The sequence below is a fragment of the Podarcis erhardii genome (assembly GCF_964252035.2).
Source record: "Podarcis erhardii genome assembly, chromosome: 11".
Taxonomy (NCBI): Eukaryota; Metazoa; Chordata; class Lepidosauria; order Squamata; family Lacertidae; genus Podarcis; species Podarcis erhardii.
Window position 1 is genome coordinate 31,315,207 of NC_138501.1, and position 24,597 is coordinate 31,339,803.

Genomic DNA, 24,597 nt, shown 5'->3' on the forward strand with positions numbered 1-24,597 from the left:
CATGGCCGACTAGAGCCAGTTAAAAGGTCAGAAAGAGAAAGGTTACTGACCTGTGGGTTTTCCTGAGACTAGGAAGGCAGCACAAGAACATTGGGCCTAGCATTCTCCTCGCAACACAGGGATCATCCAGGAGTTTGCAGGTCAGCGACCCCACCAAAACATTCGCAAACTATATAATGTCTCGCATCAGATGTAAAAAAATAACCAACTATACGACTTGAGAAAAGGCAATGCACATTTTTTGTGAGCCATGAAAATATTTAATAAAAAACAAAAAGCATTCGAAAACAAGATGTACTCTGCATTTTGTTGTGATTTCATTTAAAATGAGTTTACTGAATGATGTCACTTGACTTGCCGATAACATGTAAACGGCCTCCATTTCAGCTGGATTATGAACCGAAATATTGGGGGGAAAGGATGATTGTCTCAAATAAAGAAATGTTGTGAGATGGACAAGGTTGAGCAACCAGTCTTACAAAATTCTGGCGTTGTTATTAATACCTCATAAACTAATGTTATATTTCTAAGCCAGATTTATATTGGAATTCCAGGTCTTAGTGGGCAGGAGTCAAGGTGATAAGCTGTTATAGCTATTTACTTTTGGGCAGGGCTTTTTTTCAGCCGGAACTTGCCGGAACTCAGTTCTGGCAGCTCTCCGGTGGGCACCATTGCCATTCTGAGAGAACAAGGGAAGTGTTCATGGTGAGTTCTTTTTCTAGAAAAATAGCACTGCTTTGGGGAGGAAATGCAAACTTCTAGGTTGACTTTAAAGCACATAATCAGCAGCATGATGTGGATACACTTGAAGTCAGGCCTAGGGAACCTTATTTTTCCCTTTGTTGAAGGCCGAATTCCCTCAGAACTAGAGACAAAGGTGGCCACGGCCCATTTTTCTCTATCTTTACCCCTTGTTTCCCATTCCACTGTCGGAGGCAGAATGCGTCTGAATGCCAGTTGCAGGAAACTGCAAATTGTGAGAGCGCTGTTGCACTCACTTCCTGCTTGTGGGCTTCCCTTGGCATCTGGCTAGCCATTGTGAGAATGGCTTAGGTCTGATCCAGCAGGGTTCGTCTTACTCCCCCCCCCCCATGGTCACATCCACACCATACACATAGCTGTCAACCTTCCCTTTTTTTGCGGGAAATTCCCTTATTCCAGCGCCATTTCCTGCTGCTTCCTACTGCTATCCCGGATTGTTAGATATCCCGTAGACTGTCTCCCGGGATAGGGGAGACTGCTGATCCCTTATTTTTGAGGCTGCTGATCCCTTATTTTCAAACCTGAAAGTTGACAGCTATGACCATACATTTGAAGCACGTGAGAATCCTGAGAACTGTTGTTCACCCCTCACAGAACTATAATTCCCAACACTCTTAACAAACTACAGTTCCCAGGATTTAGGGGAGGGAGTTGTATGCTTTAAATATATGGTGTGGCCCTTCTCCGCCTCACTTTCAGCCCCTCGCTTTTCTCCATTTCTACCAGTCCTTATCCCCACTCCTATGTTTCCCTCTTTGTCATCAGCATGAAATTAGGCTAAGGGCCACATGCGACTCTTCACTGTAAGCTGCCCACTCCTGCTCTAAAGTAAAAGGGCTATAATTAAGAGACCTGTTTCGGCATATCCAATGACTATTATTATTATTAAAATTTATATACCGCCCTGTACCCACAGATCTCAGGGCGGTTCACAACATAAAATTACAATATAAAAAACACAAAATACATAATAAAAATGAAAACAAAGACAACCCAATAATCCCCACTTCCACAACACATTTAAAAGGGGTATAAGATGTTAATCAGCCAAAGGCCCAGTTAAAGAGAAACAGTTTTACTTGGTGCCTAAAGGTTTATAATGAAGGCACCAGCCAAACCGTCCTGGAGGCAGCGTTCCACAAACAGGGAGCCACTGCAGAAAAGACCCATTCTCGTGTTGCCACCCTCCAGACCTCTTGTGGAGGAGGCAGACAAAGGAGGTCACAAACTGTGCAGCTTTTACTTTTCATCTTAGCATTGCCTATCTTCATGCCGTATTGCAATTGAAAGTTTCAAAAGACGTTTCCCTTGTGGAACATGGGACTGGGTTTTGAGATATATTAATCCGAAGCTCCAAAAGGTACATAAAGCTTCCTAGCCACCACGTTTTCAGGACTGTGGTGAAAGACTCTGCATTTAGAACATCCCCGTGTCCCTTGCAGCATCATGGACTGAAAACTTCACCAAATCAACTTTGTTTGGCTCTTTCCCTGGTTGCAGTGCAGAGCTGCAAATTATATTTCACAGCTGAAGGAGTGATTGAGTTTGTTGACATTCTGCCAAAACAGATTGGGAGAAGAAGGCTTCAACATTTCTTTGATCGTAGAAGACAAGCGGCTCTCATTATACGAAAGTGTGCTTGACAGGATGGAAGAAATACAGGAACTTAAATGCTAAACTCCCCCCATAAAATATAAATGGCTTATGAATATTTAAGCAGTGCAAAAATAGCACTGGGCTATCTGAAGGAGAAAGTAACATAAGAAATATTTTTTTAAATGTCATCTAATATCACTCACTGAGTTGACTTTGTTTTTATTTTTATTGCATATTTTTATCTATATTATAATTTCATGTTATGAATCACCCTGAGATCTATGGGTATAAACCAATATATAAATTTAATAAATAAGAATAATAATGAATAAAGATTACCTTGAGAAGTCTCCATAGATGCAAGACAGAGTAAAATAATGGCATGGTCTTAAAACATTGCCTGAGTCTGATTCTCCTCTTACAGGCTGAAGTGAAATTACTTTCAATCAGTTTGCTTATGCCCAGTTTATACTAGAGTAAATCAGTTGAATGAAACATTTACATTTTAATGATGTAAGGACATTGTTTTCCTAAGAAAAAGACAAACGCAGCATTTTTTTAAAAAAAATCCGATTTGTGTGCGTGTACACAGAAATAGAACAATTTCCTTTGCAAATTAAAACTTTGGATAAACAACATTGGATGTGCCTGCTTAGTTTGACCATGATGCTCTTGATATATTGCTTCTGGAATGAAATTTTGCTTAGGGCTAAAGGCATGTTATGCAGATGAAAGGCAATTGTTTAGCCAGCCTCCCTGCTGGCTGCTGGGAGAAAGGATAAGCAGGAGCAAAAATCTTAAATAGAAACAAGAGTCCATTATGATATGAATATCTTGAGCAAAAGGTTTATGCCTGGGGAATCTTTAATGTTGGCACCCGCATTTTCTGTTACTTTTTTCCCCAGTTAACACTGGGGAAAACTTTCCTTTCTCCCTGCCATGAGGTTTCACTACTACTTCAGAAAAACAAAAGGGAGATTCCACAGTACATAATAAGGCAATACCTTTATTAGGCCATTTGAAATGTCACAAAATAGTGTGCATGCTGTAAAGTGCACTACCTTGTGACATGTTTGGTTGGCCTAATACTGTCAGGAGTCTGAGCCAGGAGTAGGTTAGTAATAAAGCACCCAGTGTCAGTAAAGTTAACTCTTTATTCAAAGAAAGCAAAACAGTGCAGACCTAGTGATCATAGCAACTTTTCCCAGTAGGTCTTACCCGCTCTCTAAGACTCCACCCCTGGGTCCTTCCCCAGCAACTTGAGGCTCGTTTGTCTTGTCTCTCTTTGCTCCGCCCTCCTCATTCCTCTTCGTATTCTGGGAGACCAGAGGGAAGGGGAGCTAGTGACAGCAGGAGGGGTACTTCAGCAGCCTCTCCCTACTCCTCTCCAGCCTCCACTTCGACCTCTGAATCTCGACTGCCTTTAATTTGGTCTGGCAATGAATTGAGAGCTAGTGAAGATCTTGGAGCACAGGCATAATATGCTGAGATTCTTACTCCTTTCAGCAATTGTGCTGCAGCAGTCTGCACTAAGACTGCGTACACAATCCCACTTGCTCCAGCTCTAGCACTGATGTTTGAAGCCAAGTGCACGCAACTTTAGCCACAATCCATAGGCATGCTGTAGTATTTCTTGAAAATTCTCCTGTTTGGTGCACTTTCCCTTGAACCAGTTTCCATCCGATTGGGAACATGAGGTGTGTACACTGCAGGAAGCCACTGCACAAGTGCAGGTGACAGTGTATGTGCAAATGTGACTTGAAACGCTGCAGGGGGGCAGGTGAAGCTATTTGCATCAGGTAGCAGATCTGACCCCCTCCTCAATCCTGCCATTGCACAGCACCATTTCACCAACACAGTCCTATTGCTCTCACTGTTGACACTGCACCCTCACAGCTGCTGCTGTGTTGCAGCGGCAGCACGGGTGCAGTCACAGATGAAGGTACAGTTGCAGCGATGGGGCTGGCAGCAGCACGGGCATGACAGGCACAGAGTGGGGACCCAGATCTGCCGGGTGGAGGGGAGGCTTTTTGCCTACAGTGGCAAAATGTCTCAGGCCGGCCCTGAGCGGGGGAGAATGGCATTGGTGTGCTTCAAGTCACTAATGCGTACCTAGCACAGTTGCAGTTTCTGGATCAAGCACAAGGAAAGCTTCAGATGGAGTGTATTGCATTCTTAACAAAGCATAGCCAACCACCCTAGAACAAAACGTCATGAGTGCACTTCCATAGCACACTCAACACTTGAATATTACACATCTGTATGTACTATGCACACCTTGAAAGAAGGATGCTCCTGCTCCAGAAGGCCAACCTTCAAGTAGGTTGCAGTCTGCACCTTGTAATCAGGCAGCTGTTTGCCGACTAATAAGATTAGAGTCTGCCAACTGCAAAACATCACGGGATGCAGCACTGAGGCATGTTTCGACAAAGAAGGAAAGGGATATAGTACTCAACAAAGGTGACAGATTGAAAGTCACTGGAAACTTCCTGGCACCCAGGAAAGAAATGGTTGAAGATGAGGCAGAATGATTTTGGCCACAGAATTTTCATTTGCTGTTTTTGAACCTCTTTCAGGGCCTGGCCACCCATGAGCCAAGGTGAGGTGACTGCCTCAGGTGGCAGGATCCATGGGGGCAGCAGATCCCAAAGTTAATCTTCCTTTCCCTCCTTGTTCCTGAAGAAGATTGTCCCTCACCCCTTCTTTTGTGACAGGGACAGGGGTGCCATTTTGTGGTTCACCTCTTGTGACAAAACGTATTGGGCTGGGCCTGACCTTTATCTCACACCAAGTTTGCAATAAAAAACATTTTAAGGCTACAATCCAATATTTAACTGGGAGTATGCTCTACTGAACTCAGTAGGGCTTACTTCTGAGCAGACATATCTAGAATCATGCAGCTAATGTACAAAAATACAAAATCTTAAATTTTACATAATGCAGATGCTAAATTTACAGCTTCTTATGACTTGCCAGGAGAAAGCATATTGTTGGATTATGAACTCAATCATAAACATGTTCTTGGGTTATTTTAACAACCACAAGCAAATGGTAATTCCAAGATATTCATTTGCTTGCGGGGCAGAGGAACTCGTGGAATTTACATGGCAACCCGATGTTTGGTCAATCCCTTCCTATGTTAACTAACTTCTTTTATTTAATTCTTAATTGAAAGAAAGATTTGAAAGTGGATCTCCCACAGGTTCCACCAAAGCCAAAGTTTCGGCTCAAACTGGTTGCTCATGTAAATAAAGGGCCTTCACAGCACCTCACTGCTTTTAATTAAGGCCCAATTTAAAAGAGGGTATTTAACCACCCTTCGCCATCAAACTTAAATCTGGTTCCAGTAATTAAAAGGATTTTCTTAATCTAGTTCTCAGTGTTAGGAGGCTCATTTCAGTTAGTTAATTAAAGACTGTTTCTTAAGCTATTCAGTCAAAGGAAAACAAAGGGAAAGAGATTAAAAAGTGTCATGGGTGGAGGGGGGAAGAATTGCATAAACATGGCTGAAATTATTGGTCGGCCTCTTTAATTAAAAGCAACGGATCTAATTTATTACAAATAGCACACACATTCATGCTTTAAGCTGCTTTTAAACAACTTTTGTATACTTACGAATAAACTGCAGACTCCCCGGCTGTTACAAAGATATAACATTTGTATAAATGAACTAGATGTTGTAACATGAAAGGGTTCAAAACTGGTGCATGGGGTTTCCTTGTTTTTATATGTTTTGATGTGGTGGTTGTGTACATGAATTGAACTTTGTAGAAATTAGCTTTTCCTCCCACCACCACCATCACCCCAGCCGAAAAGGATTACAGAGCTTTAGATTTAGGACATTCTGAATAATGCTTACTCTCTAAATGGATGTCACTAAAATGGGCAGGGGTTGAGCAATCGGAGGGATCCCTTCCAATAATAGTCTTTGCTTGAAAGGGGGGGTGGGTTCCAGCATCAGACTTGACAGAGAGCCAGCACAAATTGTAAGCAATTGCCTGTCTGCTAACCAGCTCATATTGATGCCTCTCTGCCTCAGCAGAAAGGAACAAGGAGGAACATCTTATTCACCCAACAGCATCCTGTTGACAGAGACCCTGTAGGAAGAAAAGTCAAGGAGCATTACCTCCCTATGCTGCTCAGCTTCTGCCCACTTCAAAGGTAGACGTGCTTCTGCCTGTCCTCATGGGCTGAACTGTGCCTCCATAAAGATTTAGGTTATATCCATGCTGTATATTGAAACCATTTAGCAACCATGGAGAATCCTGGAAACTGTAGTTTGTTCAGGATGCCGGTCAGCAACAAACTACAGACCCCAGGATTCTCAATGACTGCTAAAGAGGCATAACAGTGCTTTAAATGTATGGCGTTGAAGCCGAGGAGGAATCGTTGAACCTTAGGGATGTCAGCAATAGATGGGGTAGCTGAAAAAATTAAATACACCATTCCTGGTCAGCACAGCAGTGGGAATCCTTGAGCCTCACCAAGGCTGATGTGTTTGGGTGGAAGTGAGGTATTTCGTAACATAGGAAGCTACACCAAGTCAGACCATTGGCTCCCATCAAGCTCCATACAGACTCACTAGAGGTGAAGGGTCAGGGAGGAAACTCAGATTTCATACTGGAATCCTCAGGTTGACAGATCATGGTCGGGAGTGGGTCGTTTAAAAACAGGCAATTCAGACACCCACTACCTGAAGAAGTTGGTACATGGGACTTATTGCCATCTGAACAGAAGTGCCCCTGGGAGCATCGGGAATTGATTATGGCCCATCATTCATTTTTTAAAAAAATGTTGCCCAGCACAGAAACATGATAGGATGGATTTATTCCCATCACCATGCATATCTTGGATGTGCCAGACATTAATGGGTCCATTCATTTTTACCTGGAGGTGTCAGGAATTGAACCTGGAACCTTCTGCACACTAAGCATATGTTCTACCACAGCTCTTCTCTGTTTTATTTTTGCATTGTTGCACGTAAAAAAATGCCTCTTTTTTGCATTGGTCCTACTGGCCTCTGTAGTAGATAGACTTAAGTAATAAAGTCACAGTGCCACAATTTGGTTGTCCTACTGCCAAGGCTTTCACAGTACTATAACTGATGTGCAATAATATTGCTATCATTTGCGCCAAAGAGAAAAGGCCATCGAGCATCAGTCTTCTTCCATCACACCATTATTTATCACTTCATAAGACCTGGGTCAATTCTTTGGCCTTCTGAAATGGTAAAGTAGCAGCAATGGTCAATGTAGGCAACTACAGATTGCACATGGATAGCCACAGATTACTAGCATTGCTTTTCTTAGCTTCCTGTTTAGCTTCACTCTGAATGCTGAAATTATCCAAACAGCAGTGCCAAATGCACAGTAATTGGTGTGTCATGTAATTACATCAGTCACTACCAGTAATCTAACAGCTGTGATGTTACATGATTTCTTGTGCTTTTCAAGAACAACCTGAAGAATTGCATTCTAGCAAAAACCAAAGAGATTCTGTGGTGAGTACTTAAGATGCTATCTTTAGGTAGAAATGTTTGGCATTGAGTCTAACAAGGAACAGATTTTATATCTACACTTATATTCATTATAAAACTTTGATGGCCTTTTATATATTGTAAGTAATAACAACAGTAAACAATGGGCACAGACATTTTTTTACAAAAATCATGTTACAGTATAACAAAACAACAATATACATTTTGGGCAAGAAAGGTTTAGGGCAGGGATAGGCAACCTAAGGCCCGTGGGCCGGAGGCGGCCCAATCGCCTTCTCAATCTGGCCCACAGACAGTCCAGTAATCAGCGTGTTTTTACATGAGTAGAATCTGTCCTTTTATTTAAAATTCATCTCTGGGTTTTTTGTAGGGCATAGGAATTTGTTCATTTCCCCCCCAAAAAAATAGTCCAGCCCCCTACATGGTCTGAGGGATGGTGGACCTGCCCACAGCTGGAAAATGTTGCTGACCCCTGGTTTAGGCCAACAGTGGGATGGGGATGATGTCACCTCATTAATGAGAAGACAAGCTGGTGCAAACCCCCATTTTGCTCTAGTGTGGAGAAGCCCTTCCACGCTGCTTGGGTCACACTGAAGCTACACAGCCCAGCTAGAGATCTGTTCAAACTTGGGTCCCCAGCTGTTGGACTACTGCAACTCCCATCACCCCTGATTACTGGTCCTGTAGGTAGGGATGATGGGTGTTGTGGTCCAACAACAGCTGGGGAGCCAATTTTGAGAAACATTGGTTCAAAGCATGGAAGCTCAGGTGTGCTTACAGAGATCCTCTGACCACAACAGGTTGTCTAATAAATCCTGGGAGCTTGTCTGTAGTTTGCACATGGAGATTGGGTCACTTATATGTGCAATGGATTGCGTACAGAATTTTGGAGTAGATTATTATATTCCCCCTCTTGGCCATGATATCTAGGAATATACAGCACACTATTTATATATTTTCACTGGTCTCCAATCTTTCCTCCAAGGAACTCAGGGTTGTGTACACCCTTCTCACCCCCCCCCCCATTTTATCCTCACAACAGCCCTGTGAGGTAGACTGGCCCAAGGTTACCCAAGGAGCTTCATGGCTAAGTGAGAATTGAACCCTGGCCTCCCAGGTCTTAGCCCAACCCTCTAACCACTATACGACACTGATAATTTATTCATTCCCATTTGCCATGTGGCCAATACTGGCAGGGGCAAAGAAACTTACTATGCAGGAAGTATTCACAGTACCGTGAATGTTCCAACTTGTTATGGCATGAAGGAGAGGAGTTCATCTCTAGACTTGCTATTTTCAGCATCTCCCAGGGTGAGCTTAAAATATAGCTCAGCTTTTAATCTTAGGTGAACTGTGTCACATCTATGCATTTCTGTGGACACTGAGGCGCTTTTATGGAGGCAAGGTTCCATTCTCTATCTTGTAATAGTAGCGGTGCAATGAGCAGAACCAAACCAGTCTCAATTCTTTAAAAAATAGTTAATGCAAGTTGGATTGTTCCTGTGTTTTCAGAACAATACTGCATCCTGGCTTCTCCTAAAATGATATCAGCACAGACCAAACAGAAGCATTACATCATCAGAACGATCTCTCATTGGATGGTCAATGATGCAGCAACTTCTGTTCCCTAGCAACTTCCCAGGGTGTTTTAACTCCTTTTGCAGGTACGCCACATAGCACAGTAAATCACTTTGCAGGGATATTTTTCAAAACCTTTAGCTCTCAACCCCTCATGCTCTTAAATTCCTAGAGTAAGTGGCTCAGGCCTTCATAGATAAAACATCTATACACAGTGTCACATTTTCCATATTTAAGGGGAGGGGTTTAAGGTGACTGGGGGCTCTTGTGCACTTCCCAAAACTCCCTGTTTTCCCCGAGAAGGAATGCATCAAATAATGTGAGTGAAATATTGTGGTACAGTGGTGCCTCACAAGACGAAATTAATCTGTTCCGCGAGTCTCTTCGTCTAGCGGTTTTTTCGTCTTGCAAAGCAAGCCCATTGGCGGATTAGCGGATTAGCGGCTTTTAGGGGCTTATCGACTTAGCGGATAAGCAGATAAGCGGCTTAGCGACTTAGAAAAAGGGGGGGAGGGGAAAAAACCCGCAGGAACTCGCAAGACATTTTCGTCTTGTGAAGCAAGCCCATAGGAAATTCATTTTGCGAAGCACCTCCAAAACGGAAAACCCTTTCGTCTAGTGGGTTTTCCGTCTTGCGAGGCATTCGTCTTGCGGGGCACCACTGTATCTTAAAGATGAACGCAATTATTATGACATAAGCTTTTTGTGGACTACAAAATATACTCTGAGCTTGTGCAGTTTCACATTTCGAATGAACTCATTTCCTGCCTTGGGCCAATACCAACTCTCAGCCTAATCACATGGCTGTTGTGAAGATAAAGTGGTATAAAATGGCTGTAAAAGTGTGAATACCAGGGGCATCTCCTTATTCCGTAGAAGGTTTTTTTGAGATGGGGGAATGGACATAGAGACAACTCCAATGCTTCAACCAGTCTGGCTTGATTATTTAGATGCCTAAATTCCACTTGTGTTCAGCTAAGTTTACTCCCAAGGTGTGTGTTCACAGGGGTTTGATTCCTAAGAGGAGTTGTCTGGGGCCTATAGCCAATAGGGGTAGGGAACTGTGGAAAGCAATGTAATCTGTTTTCATTTTAAAATTTATTTTTTTTTATTTTTTTTACTATTTCCTATTTACTTTTACAGGCAGAATAGTAAGAAAAAAAACACAGAGTTGGTATTTTCCCTACTTGCTCAGTAAAACTTGCACCCACTTTCTAATGTTCTGTCCCAAAGGCAAAATCATGGAGATACCTAGCTGGATTATGAAATGTTATAGAATATTTTAAAATTTTATTTAGACCAGAAAGCTTGGTCAGCTCACTCTGACCAAGATGAGCGGTCCAAAGTCTCATATGCAAAACCACATGCTCAGGACAATGAGTAAAACAGAGTCCTTGCTCTGGATTGTGCACCTTTGAGGCAGAGAGTAGAATCATAGAACTGTAGAATTGGAAGGGACCACGAGGGTAATCTAATCCAACCCCCTGCAATGCAGGAATCTTTTGCCCAACATGCTCAAACCCACAACCTTGAAATTAAGAGTCTCGTGCTCTACCAACTGAGCTACTAAGGGCATCAGGTATGCACAAGCATTTGGAAATTCAGTGTTTCCATCTGGACTGGGCTCCATCTTTGCCCTTCCATTTTCTTGACTACTAGTTCTGTAAGAAAGTATGTGAATAAATTAAATAATTTATTATTGCTTACAATGGGACAAGCTCATTCCACTATTAAAACTGGAGGAAGAGGGCTCATGCAAAGAAAATAGTAACAACAACAGCAACAACTTTATATACCACCCATCTGACTGGATCGCCCCAGCCACCTAATACATTATTGGAATATATTTTGTTGATAGTCTAATAAAAAATATTTTTAATATATTTTTATTTTAGTCCTCTTTCAAAAACATTTGTGCAAAGATAAGCTCAGTGGAAGAGCATGTGTTTCATATGCAGAAGGTCCCAAAGTCAATCCTGGCACCTCCAGGTCAGATTGGGAAAATCTCCTGCTCTGAAACCCTAGAGAGCCACTGCAAATCAGTGTAGACAACACTGAGCCAGACAGACTAGTGGTCTGACCTACTGTGAGGCTGCTTCCTATGTTCCAGGTGTCGTACATATTAACATTTCTATGAAAATTAGACCACTAGTCATTCTGTGCTAATCACCTGAAGTGGAGTAAAAACACAACCTGGCGAATCTCCTTCCTAACAACCCATCAGTTGCTAATGGATTTTCTGCAATGTGCTATATATGCAATAAATGTCAAACAATGCCTAATGGAACTTTGCCTGTAAAAATATTATTTCCCCTAGAATTGCTGGAACCTGCCATTACTTTAACTTTAGATCATTAGAGAAATTGGGAGTGACTATCATACCTTCTTTTAAATCTAGGAAACAAAGCAAGGACCCTTTATTCTGGGCCCCCTCAGAATTTTGCTACCACCCTCCATCCTCTCTACTCCCTCCCCACAACTAATTTATCCTTCCTAGATTCTCCCATGCCCTTCAGATGACCAAATTATTTCCTTTCATGCCGAATACATGTTTAAGAGGCATTGCCTAAGCTCCAGCTAAGGCTTTTTTTTCTTTTCTTTTTTTGGTCTTCTGATAAGGGATTTCATTAATGGCAATTCTTATTTAGTTGTACACTCTAAACATAATTGTACACAGTGTTTTATGAGAGCTTATAACAATGCACTACATATGCAGAACTTAATTAAAACAATGATTACGTTCAAAGGAAATTGCCTTGTGATGAAAAACTTTTAAAATACCAGGAAGGATGTTATTAGAATGTGGCATGTCTGTGAAAGGGCTGGAGGCCTCACAGTTATCGGGATGTTGTCGTTGCCACCGTTCTGCCTACAGATTATTTGCATTTGTGGCTTGCTGAAAAGGAGCAAAGTTATTCAGCCTAGAGGTTATGTGGTCATGAATAACCATATAGAAGCCTGTCTCTGATAATATATATATATTTTCCTTAAGCAGGAAAGAACTACCTTCCCTGTGGTTTGCATTTAATTTCTGTTATGCAACGAAGATAAACAAGCAGCCTCTGATTCTGTTTGCTGCTTGCTGTCCTACTGACTCTCCTGCAGGAGAAATCCTGTCTTATGCCAGGGGTGGTGAAGCTTTTTCAGCCCAGGGGCTGCATTTCTTCATGGGGGACCTTCCGGGGGCCACATGCAAAAGTGATCAGAATAATAGGTGTGACTCTTATCAGTCTCACAGTTCAAGAGTCCATTCCAACAGGGGAAAGTACTCACACAGGATGCATAGCACAGTCTGTAGGTATGTGACCTGAGGAGAGACCATGGCCTAGGAGAGTCCTTGGGGCCTGATAGAAAGCCCTGGAATTTGGCCTTCAAGGCTGAGGTTACCCCATTCTTATCTTACACAGTTGTTTTTCTATAGTGCTTCAATAGCTTATATTTCCAAGAATGCGGCTGGCCTGCTTGCCCACTAAAAGTTCTGAAGTTGACTGTCCTGCAACCAGGATCTTCTTGAACCATAGGTAGGGCCAAGGAATGGATAAACACACCATACATGCCTCGATAAAATCTACAAATAGCCAAGTGTTTTGTTCTTGGTAACTGTGTTTCACCTGATACAGTCCATGTCCCTTCAAGCCCCCCAAAAACAGGGAGTATGTGTTACCATAGGTATATGGTACACACATACTCTTGACATCCTTCAGTAAAGCCTTGTTCAAAGTACTTTAAAGATTAAATACAAGAATAACTGTCTTGGTGGTCATTACTATGCTGTAAAATGTCTGGCTCAAGAAGGCCACTTGGCATGTCCTCTGGCTTCTTTTAGAGGAATAGTCAGCACATCTATTTAGCAGCTGGTTGTTCTTTTTTCCCTTTTTTTACAGCTCCTTCATAAATAAGAGAGCCAGTGGCAGATCAGACTAAAGATCCAGCTAGTACAACATCCTGCTTCCCACAGTGGCCCATCAAATGCCTCTGAGAAGCCTACAAGCTGGGCATGGAGGCATTAGACCGCTCTCATTGTTGTTCCACAGCAACAGGTATTCAGTGACCTTTGATCTTGGAGGGCTCATATAGCCATCATGACTGGCTAGCATTCATAGACTTGATATTTTATTCTGCTTTGTTGTAATTTAAGAAAGGTGGGGAGAGTGAATGGGCCATGGTCACCCAGCGAGCTTCATGGCTGAGTGAAGATTTTAAGTTGGGCCTCCCTGGTCCTAGTCAGACACTTTATTTATTTATTTATTTATTTATTCACTCACACACACACACACACACACACACACACAGAGAGAGAGAGAGAGAGAACAAGTTGGCATACAATATAAAAATATAATACAACAGCACAGTGGTACCTTGGTTCTCGAACGGCTTAGTTGACGAACAAATCAGCTCCTGAACGGCAAAAACCCAGAAGTAAGTGTTCCAGTTTTCGAACGTTTTTCAGAAACCGAACATCCGATGCAGCTTCCGCTTGAGTGCAGGAAGCTCCTTCAGCCAATCGGAAGCCGCGCCTTGGTTTTCGAACGGTTTCGGAAGTCAAATGGATTTCTGGAACAGATTAAGTTTGAGAACCAAGGTACCACTGTAATCTAAATAATAACGGCAATAAATACGAGATGGTTAAAAAAAGCAACATTGCAAAGTCTGAACAGCACAAATTTCAAACAGCATCTAAAAGAAGGCAGGAATGGCTCCTGATAGACTTCTACCACCAAATATTTCCACAGGGCAGGCTCTGCTACGCTAAATGCTCCCCAATAGAAGATCTCAAAGAATGAGGTGGAACATGAAGAATCAGTCAGTCTTTAAGGTACTGTGGGTCCAAGTTGTTTAGGAGGATGATTCTTTCCATCTGCAGCTGGAAATCCCTCTGTGGCTATTTCAGAGGAAACAATTTCCTTTCCTTTCATGCCACCGAACGACATAGGTATCTTTACGCGCCCCAGGTATCTTTTCATGATGCCACATTCGTTGAGGGATGTGGTGAAATCAGCATGAGGTTAAAAAAGATATTTGGGGATGGTTTCGAGTCAATCTAAGGCGGCATCGCAGCATCAGTACCAGCTGCCTTTCTGTAAGATAAGGATTTAATGGCCTCTTCGGTTTCAGCCATGTAAGATTCCTGGGCCAGAAGCTGATTGTATCACACTGAGGTAATTCCTGTATAGCCTTTTAGCTGGCAAATGAGTCATGATTCAGGATGTTCTTAAAGGGTTCTGCCCCCTAGAATTTGATTCTTATCAGTCAAAAGAGTGTTACCATTAGAGTTCATAGCAGGGGCTGAACCTAGACAATGTATGTGTTATTAACTGTTTATTGAGCAGAATGGCCACTTATGTATCGCCCCTCCAAAAGAGGACAGAATATGACAGATTATATATATATGCTACTTAGTATGTAAAGATGCAAATTTAGAAAAAATTACTGCAATCTGAATAGAAATACAATGCATCTTGCTATAGGGGAAAAGACTGTAGCCAAGTAACCTGTCTGCTGTCTCGGCGCTCACTATTGACAGGCAACTTTAAGGTCCCTCCTGCTTGCCCTTCCTAAACTTACCGGTACTTATCTTTAAACTGGCATTAGACCAGACATCCCTTCAAGGAAAGGGTTTGTTCAAATAAAGGACTATGAATAAAACAAGCAAGGCATCAAAATGAGCCCCAATGTTCTTCCATTATTGTTGAATAAAATCTGTTATATTATCTGCAAAGTTATGACCAGAACTTGACATTATAGCTGTTGAAATACTGCTACAAAAAACTTTCCTTCCATTGCAAACTGAAGGTCAAGAAGGGGGGGGGCATTCTAATTATGACCATGGTGATTGCAAAGGGTTAAAGCCCCCATCCCCAGCTCTGATCCAGCATAGCCCCTTCCATACTGGTTATTTTGGGAAGAAAAATCTCTTGCACCAATGACAAAAATGTTACGTTTTGCCTTGAAGTCTCCATGTCACCCTTCAGAGCTGCTTCAGTTACTGTGGCTCGAGATGTTATAAAGCCTTCTCTTAACTTGCACTTTTGGCCTGAAAGCTCCTTCTGTCTTCTTCCTCACAGGAGCTGGGCCTCCTCCTTGAAACATCCAGGCAGCTGGGAAGATCTGTTTCGATTTATTCCAAGGTTTGTTCATAATAAAAAACAGGATGACCCCATTCCCCCCACCCCGGGTCCTAAGCACAATAATTACTGCTTTCAGTAGTAGGTCTCAGTAACAGGAAAACACTCCCATTTATTACAGCAGTACTTACTCTCACTTACTAGACTTGATCCAGTGCATCATTAGATACACTTACTTTTGATAGCAGTAGAAAAGGATTTCTCACTACCAGAATAAAACCTAAATTTTCAACGTTGGCATACATGGAGAAAAATTACCTCGACACGTTTCCTGGATCTGCGCCTGCTTTTCAACCAGGTATTGTGCATAAGGGAGTTCTCTTCTCACTTGACATCTTTTGCTGGCAGCAGCATGGAAGGCCGGTGGTCTTTTAAAGACAATGAGAAAAGGCCAAGTTGGTGCATTTGGGCAGCAGCTACAGACAAGACAGATAGTTCAGTCCAAGTGACATCTCTCCTGGGTACCTGCTGAGAACTCCAATCTTCCTGTGTGTCCAGATGAAACTGAGAAGGACCACCTCCAGCCTTCTGCAGAAGACCGCCAAAGGCCTTTGCAAACAGCCCCACAGAAGTGGCAAGGCCTGCTGGGATTTAATCCCTTCCCTAACAAGGTTTCATTCAGGCCTTCATCCAGATTAGAAGGTCTGATTTCTCAGAAACTTCTTTGAGTCACCTCCTGCTTTCAGAGAGGTCAAGGTCCAATTACAATGCTAGAGAACTTATAGGGGGCTGCAGATCGTAACTCTAGACCTGTGTCCAGCTTTAGATGGTGACAAATAAAGCTGCTAATCAGATAGAGAATCCTTCTACCACCCCTGTGTTCCCAGAGCCAGATTTAAGTCAGACTCAGTTTCTATTGTTTTTATCAAAAGAAGTGAAAATGTAACAAAAGGTACCCAGAGACTTTAAAACTGAGTGGTGCAGACTGACATTATTCTTGGCAATGGGGCAAATGGTCTCTACCATTACTGGTAATACAAATGCTCTCTGAACTCTGATGCAAACAAGAACATAATCACGAGGGAGAGTGTTTAATAAAATACATGCCACTCTTTAAAAAGAAAAAGAAAAAAACAGTGCATAGCTACTTGCCCTTATTGGTAATGTCTCTCTATAACAGGACATTTTCTTGTCTTTTGAAGTTCCTCTTTGGAGTGAAATTGACTGTTTGCCATCTAGTAGTGTCATTTTATCGCTCTTCTGGCAGTAAAGGCCCTGACACTGATTGCTACAGCGGCATTAAATGTTTGTGAACATTCTAACTGCTTAGGACACAAAACTGCCAGAATACATGCAGTCCAAATTCTGTGAGGGATGGGGAAAATTGTCACTTTGAGCTTTAAACCTACACAGGTTCTAGAAACAGGAGTCAAGTCTCACTCTCACTGTCTTGTTATATAATTATCAAACTTCCATGTTCTAAAGTAGCTGAATGAAGATGTCCCTCCCATAGCAGTTCAGCTTGGCTATACACAACTTTATGTGTGCCTGAAACCAATCTTCAGGTTTCTCTATGTATCACAGGATAAGATGGATGGGAGGGAACAAGGAAGTGAATGGAGCTAAAGAAAACCGAGGAAGAGTAAAGAGAAGGGAAAGCCAAGGCAGCCAGAGGATGGATGGATGGATGGAAGGAAGGATAAAAACAAGCAGGTGAAGAACAGAAGGAAGGGCAGTAGGAGGATGTTGTGCTCTGCTAACCCCCAAAATGGTTGCCCTCCAACCTGGCCTGCTGCTGCTGCTGCAGGACCTGTTCAGGTAACAGTAATAATGATCATTATGATAATTATAATAAATTAATATAATAATGTTGACATCCATCTGTATTAAGAGACAATGGAGTGCGCCTCTAGGGGTAAAGTCAAACCACTGGAGAATCACTGTGCCTGCGTTGTTGTGTTAGCAAAAGTGAGGTCCTGGGCTGCCCAGACAATACCTCCTCCTTGGCCTCACTGGAAAGCAGAGCAATATGTTTGGCACCAGCTTGGCTGCAGGAGTTGCCAGAAGGAGGCATAGAAGACACCATCCAACCAGCTTAGCAACTCTACTCTACTCCCAACTTCTTTGGTGCCCCAGTCCAAACTTTTAGACTGGCTTCAGACCTGCAAGGGATGACCTTGAGCATCCCCTCCTGTGTGCTAGGAGGACAAAGAGGAGCATCACATGGAGATCCCTCAAATTTCCATCCATCCACTGTCCTTGGGAGCTGCCTGACCTTGCCAGCTTTCGGAACTGACCACCACAACTACACAGAGGTTTCCACGTATTCTTGCAAAATACTTCCAGCTCTTCTGACTGGCGGTGCAACAGCTGGGATAACGATTATCATTTATGTGTTGGATTGTATAATTCCACTGAAATATATCATCTGAGTAGCACCCAGCGTGAAGCCAGCCGTGAGATTTTTCTGTGAAATCAAAGCATCAAACAAAAGCCATGCAGCATCAGCACACCATCTCAGAGGACATTCCCCAGTACCACCTAGTATGCGAGTGTAAAATAATAGCAGCAGAAATCTGACGGCATAAGAAGAGGATTAGCAAGAGTCTTTGCTGCAGTTTCTCCTGCTTTCCTTCTTTCACGGCTCCCCACCTCTTCAGATATAAAGCTTATGGTTGCTAAGGTAACTGAGCAAAGTAGCATAGGGGAGAAAATGTTGCCTAAATTAGTTCCTCGAGGTTCTCCGAGCACTGTTGGTTCCAAAGCGTAGCCCAAACCTGATTATAAGGGGCCTGTAATTTACTTAACCAAACACATTAGAATGCCTGGCCGTGTCTTACACACATTTCTGCTCCTGAGGTTAACTTATACTCTTAACTGTGTGGTCTCCAACCGAAAAGGATGCTCTCCATTTGTGAACTGTTATGGAAGTCACATACAAGACAGATGGCCTTGTTGTCAATATGCACATTTTAGGCGCTGGAGCACATGGAATCTTTTGCATTTTTACAAAGGGAGCTTCGTGTGCTTAACTCAGGTGGCACAGGCATGCTTTGCATGTAGAAGAGCATCAATTCAATCCTTGCCAGATGCCTGTTGGCAGGGTAGGGAGGGTCCTGTGTCTAAGACCTTGGAGGACTGTATCAGTCAAGATAGATAGTACAATGTGGACTAGGGAGTTGATTCAGTACAGGGTCCCTTCCAGCACTACAATTCTATGATTCTCAGACAGTCTGAGGATGGAGGAGAAATTTAAGGGTGAACTTACCTTATTCATGCTTTCTGAATCAAACACAGACAGTAATCCTTTAAATTTTGCACTTCTCCTGATCTTGCAGTGCAGCTGCCCGGCCAAGTGATGTGTACAAAAAATGGACATACTATTGTAAAGTGTGCATATAAATGCATATATTAGTGAAATAACATACAATAATATTTGGGGGGAGGAGAATTGCTCGCAGAAATGTGTACATTAGTCAAAACTGCATACAAAAATGTGTTTACTAAGAGAAATTCACACCAAAACGCTGGTGAGTTTGAGGATTATTTTAACTAACATTTGCAAATTGCTGCAGAAATGTAGAAAACTGAAGCAACAAGTTGGCCCATCCCTAAGTCAGAGGGCCTAGCTCCATGCAGTGCTAACTGTGGAGCCTGCAATCATGTTGTTGCCTTCCTTATTTGATTACAGGCATTGGGACAAGACAATCTTCATTGGTAACGCAGCATCTGAGAAGGTAGGCTTAACCCTCTCCCATCGTCACCGTGATCACAATGAAAATCCCCCCCCCCATGCTGCAGTTAGGCTTAGAAGGAAAGACTTCATTGGCACCAGTGGTTTTGCTTTGGCCATGGCCACTGCTGGCAAGTGGGCATCAGAGGGTTGCCCTGTAGTGAAGGCAGCCACCCCTGGCCTAGGGATAAAGTATGCCCCCATTGTACATTGACCCAAGGATTGGCCTTGGCTTGTTTTTGATGTTACTTCTGTTCTGTTTGGCCCAACACATTGCTGCCATCAAGCCCTTGGCCAGGACCAATTATAAGTAGCATGTGATATCCAAGTTGCAACAGCTACACTGGTTGCCAGTCCATTTCTGGGCACAACTCAAAACGCTGGTTGTGACCTATAACAGAGTCTTTTACTATATCTGTAGGGTGGTGTCAGGGGTTCAGGGAGAGAGACGCAGAGTGAGGGGGAAGGATTCCAGACTGACGAGGAAGAGGATGACAATGACCCAAGATTGTCCATGAGTCCGTCCAGTGAATCGGAGGACTCCCAAAAGGGAGCCCCTCTGGTCAAGCCAAGGGGAGCTAGAGGGGGAAGCAGTCAGGAGCAGGGAAACGAAGGGGGAACCCCCAGTGGGAGTTGGAGAGCGAGACCGGCTGCTCCGCTGGAACGGAGTGAGGGGGGAGGAGTGACCAGTGTGTCAGAAGGAGCAGAACAGGAAGCAGAGAGGGGAAGGAGATCAGGGCAAAACGTCCTGCCGGAAGGGGAGGAAAGTAGTATTGAGGGGAGTGTAACTGTCGAAAGGAAGGTCAGGAGCAACGTAAGCGCGCCAAGTTCAAAATGGGAGGCGCGCGGAAATGAAGAGAGTCCCGGGGAGGAGCCTGGTCCCAAAGCCCGAAGGAGGGGGGAGGAGGCGGCAGAGGATTCAGCCTCTGGAGAGTCCCGAAGGGAGAGAACACAGGGGGGCAGAAAGACCCTGCGGAAAAGGAAAGAGAGAAAGAGGTGGACCAGTACAAGCCTCTTAAACTGGTGTCGAGGCGGGAGTGACTCAGAGGGGACTTCAGCGGTCTAAGGGTAACAGACGTAGGGTCACGGACCTCGGATGTAAAGCTACTGATGTTCTTCAATAAAAGCTTTTGTACATAAGCTGGAGTGGACTTTGGTCTCTTGTGAGCTGGGACCACGGGTGACTCTGACAGCTGGCAACGTGAGAATGGGCCTTTTCTGCAGTAGTTCCCCATTTGTGGAATTTCCCCAGGGAGGTTCGCCTGGCACCTTCATTATACACCTTTAGGCACCGAGCAAAAATGTTCCTCTTCAACCAGACCTTTAGCCAACTAGCATCCTATAAAATTTTAAATGTGTTTATGGGAGGGGGAGGGAGGCTATTGGCTTGTTTTGTTCTTGTTTTTATTATGTATTCTGTGTATTTAGCTTGTATTTTTATGCTGTGAACCACCCGGAGAGCTACAGGTGAGGGGCAGTATACAATTTAATAAATACAGTGGTACCTCGCAAGACGAATGCCTCAAAAGACGAAAAACTCGCAAAACGAAAGTTTTTCGTTTTTTGAGTTGCTTTGCAAGACGGATTTCCCTATGGGCTTGCTTCGCAAGACGGAAACGTCTTGCAAGTTTGTTTCCTTTGTCTTGCAAGTTTGTTTCCTTTTTCTTAAAACCGTGCATTCACTTCGAGGAGCAACTCATAGCACGCGGTGTGGTAGCCTTTTTTGAGGTTTTTGAAGACTTTGGTGATTTTTGAAGCTTTTCCAAAGTCCGTGCTTCGCAAGACGAAAAAATCGCAAGACAAAAAAACTCGCGGAACGAATTAATTTCGTCTTGCAAGGCACCACTGTAGTAAAAATTTATTAATAAAAACTCATACGTAGAAATATGGGAAGGAAAGAAATTGCACCTCAGAAGGCTTAAAATAGGAGCCTCCTGTAACATTAGAATACTCTGCATGTTTCAGTGTGCAGTCTTTAGCTCTTCAAATGTTCATGTGATCACATTTATGATTCCTGAGAACCTGAACATTGTTTTGTTGGTTTGCTGTTGTTTTAAACAAAAAGAGTGTCCTTCAAAAGAAGGGTACTTAAGAGTTGATCTCCCTTCTTTAATTTAAAAATAAATAAATCCCAAAGGCCTTCCTAACCAAAATTAAGTAACTTTCAATCCAAAATTAAGTGTATTTGAACTACGTAAAATTTCATTCAGAAATAAATTAAGACATTGGGACTCAAAACATTCCTATCTTTGACTGGATTTCACAGTTTGTTAACTGTAAGACTAAGAATGTTTTTGAAGTTCAACTCATCCAAATTTATCCCTGGACTTTAGTGTTTTGAATTTCATGGTCTCTTATTTCTGCACTGCCACCAAGGCTTTCAGAATTTACCATAGCTTAGTTGATTATTTCCAAATTTTTAACATAATGCAGTGCATGCAGTTTACCGCAGCTTTCTTTTCCTTTATGTCTTATCTACCACCACCCCACTGTAAAAAACAAAAACCAACCACATCTATATGATTACATCAAGATTGCTGTGTCATAATGCTGACTTTGCCATTTCCTGAGCAGATTATCCCATGATGGCATTAGAATTCTTTTTGTAGTTTTACCTGTGCGCTTGCATGAATACATAAAACGACGTTAAAAAAAGGTGGATTTGCAGAAGAGCCAATGATCAGAAAGGGGCCCATCCCCGATTTGGACTTAATGAGTGCTAAGGAAATAGGAAACTCAACGTTATTTACGACACATTAAAAACTAAAAGGCATGCATTTTATAGAAACCCACATTATCTTTTTTTTCCCTTCTCCCCCTCAGGAATAATACTGCAGGATTTGACTTGCATAATTTCCTTCTGAAGTAATATCAGTCACTAAGCCATGCTTCAAGAGCTATGGGGCAGGGGGATTTTTACAAACTCTTGCATTTCCTGTCCACAGAGCTGTCTTAAAGCTCCTGTCATTTTAGCTGTTGAACTTTCAGAGCTAGTTCATAGCAAGAGTGACAGGACAGGACAAAGGGGAGCATTCCAAGTGTAACTGAAGCAGACATTTAAAGGAAATCTGCAAGCTCCTTGTTGGAGATGCCCTGTTTTTTTGTTAAGGCGAGAGTCTAAATGGACCCAAATATTTCTGCTAGTGAAATAAAACCTCAGGAGAACTTGTTCATTGAAGAGAAAATCTCTAATAATTTATTGACCTTCAGTTTCACATTGTGAAAAAAAAATATGCAGTTTTACAAAACCTCAAAATGTAGTAGCAAACAAAGAGAGACAACATAGATATTTTACTTCTTCACTGGTACGGCTTTCCTTCCCCCCTCCCTCCCCCCCCCCGTTTTTTTGTACGTGAACCACATCTTCAATTGTCAGACAAGGGACACTATTGAGCTCTAATCACTCTTATTCAGACAGGTGTCAGGCCTAGAAAAAAGGGCCTACACAATTATACCAGAAGTGGTAGGCTGTCCTTTGTTCCACGTTTCCACAGCAACCAGCCCACAAAATAAGAACTTTTCTCGTCTTATGCCAAGGTTTTTGTGTGTACTCTGGTGTGAATTGCATTTCTCTCAGAAGTGTAGGGTGTTTTTCGGACTGGAATCGCCAAGTAGTAAGCCAGGATTCCCACGTCTATTCAAAGAGCGGGAACCCAAAATATTTGCCTGCAGGGCTAGGGGCCACCCTGGTTTTTTGTTTTCTTCAACCTAGGCCCAGGAATTAAAATCCAAGGACTTGAAAGCAAACCACTGCTTTGAAATACAACTGTGGAGACTTCGGGCGCTTCAGGAAATTGGATGGTATTACAAAACAGATTTGTGTCATAAGCTAAACAGTTATAGAGAAAGCTGCTGCAGACAGGATTCTGTCACTTCCCTAAACAAAGGGTTTTGAGCCATTTACTCAGAACACCTTGGGAGTAATGCATGCCTGTGTTAAGTGAATGCAAAAACATGATTAGAGTTTGGCAAGGCTTTACAGGTTACTTTTTCTTTTATGGAAGGGCAGAGGCACCTCCAAACCAAAAGTGAGAGACAACCCTTGCATAAAGGGTTTGTGGTGGTAGACTTTATACAAACCAAATTTAAGTTGGGGTAGTTTTGTGTTTGTTTGCAAAAGCAATGTTCTATAGCTTTCCCCAGGTTTTTAAGTCATCCACTATGCATTACTTGGAAGAGGGTTTCTCATTTCACAATTTCTTACTAAACTTACTGGCATTTTATGTTGTTGCTGTGTAGAAGAATCCTTTTCAGAGCCAACTTCAGCAGTGATTCTTAAACTAACAAACAGTAAGTGCCAACAGCCCTTTCTAGAGCAAAGAGGGACCTGCAGCAAATCCTATCACCAGTCCTACTGCACCCCAGTGCAGCTGTCCTGAGGGCACTGGCCCTCAATAGCGAATACACTAGGCTTCACTGAAAAATGATCGATGGCGTTTAGGAACACTTTCATTTTTCCTCCACCCCAGGCACTCGGTACATTTGAATCAAAGTTTGAAAGGAGTTTTGTTCTAGAATCCACTCAAACAGCCTCCCTTGATACAGCTGTAATAGCCGAAAATGTCAAAGCTGGTCAAAAACATGCAAATCAAAACAGTGGTCTGCAAATCAAACTATATGGTGCGTATTGTTCAGAGTTTCTTAAAAACCTTTCTGGCTAGCCATGCTAAGAACCACTACTCGCTATTTGCAAAATTGCACACACACACCCATTTCTCATTAAAGCTAATAGGAATACATAAGAAATGCACATAATTGATTCTGCAGAATTAGCCTATGGCAGCATGAGAAGAGTCTTAAGACAGATAATGCCATCCTAAACATTCTTACTAAGAAGTAAGCCCCACGCAATGCGGTGTGGGTTTACTTCTGTGTAAGCACTCAAAGGAATGCAATGTAAGATTACTGTGTTTCCCATATGGTGAAGAGTGTGAAGAGTTGAGCTACAACATCATCATCATCATCATCATCATCATCATCATCATCATTATGTAGGCAGGCATCATCATCATAATTCCTTTTAGGCATGCATGCATGCATTTTAAAGTAATTTTGCTTATACAACATTAAGACAAGACAACCAACCACGATGAGGACTGGCAGCTTTACACTGGTTGAGCTGCACCAATTCTCATGGATAGCACAACTAAAAGTCTGGCAAAGACACAAAGTGTGAACAAACCAACCAAGAATGGAATGGAATGATCAGGCTTGAAAGTAAGAACTAAAAAAATAAATTCCAGGGGATGGGACTTTGATCAGGATCCTGTGTGATGCTTCTAGATAGTATGCATTTGAAAGCTTAACTTGCTAATTAATGAAGGAATTATTATTATTATTATTATTATTATTATTAAACCAATGTT

At 42.5% G+C, this 24,597-nt stretch overlaps 1 long non-coding RNA gene across 1 annotated transcript; it reads left to right on the forward strand.

Moving 5' to 3' along the window:
* The first annotated feature begins 625 nt into the window (after positions 1-625).
* Positions 626-24,449, forward strand: LOC309352661. Its single transcript, XR_014161402.1, has 4 exons — positions 626-705; positions 9,368-9,519; positions 19,190-19,235; positions 22,177-24,449. It is a non-coding gene; the product is annotated as an uncharacterized lncRNA (long non-coding RNA).
* Positions 24,450-24,597: the final 148 nt, after the last annotated feature.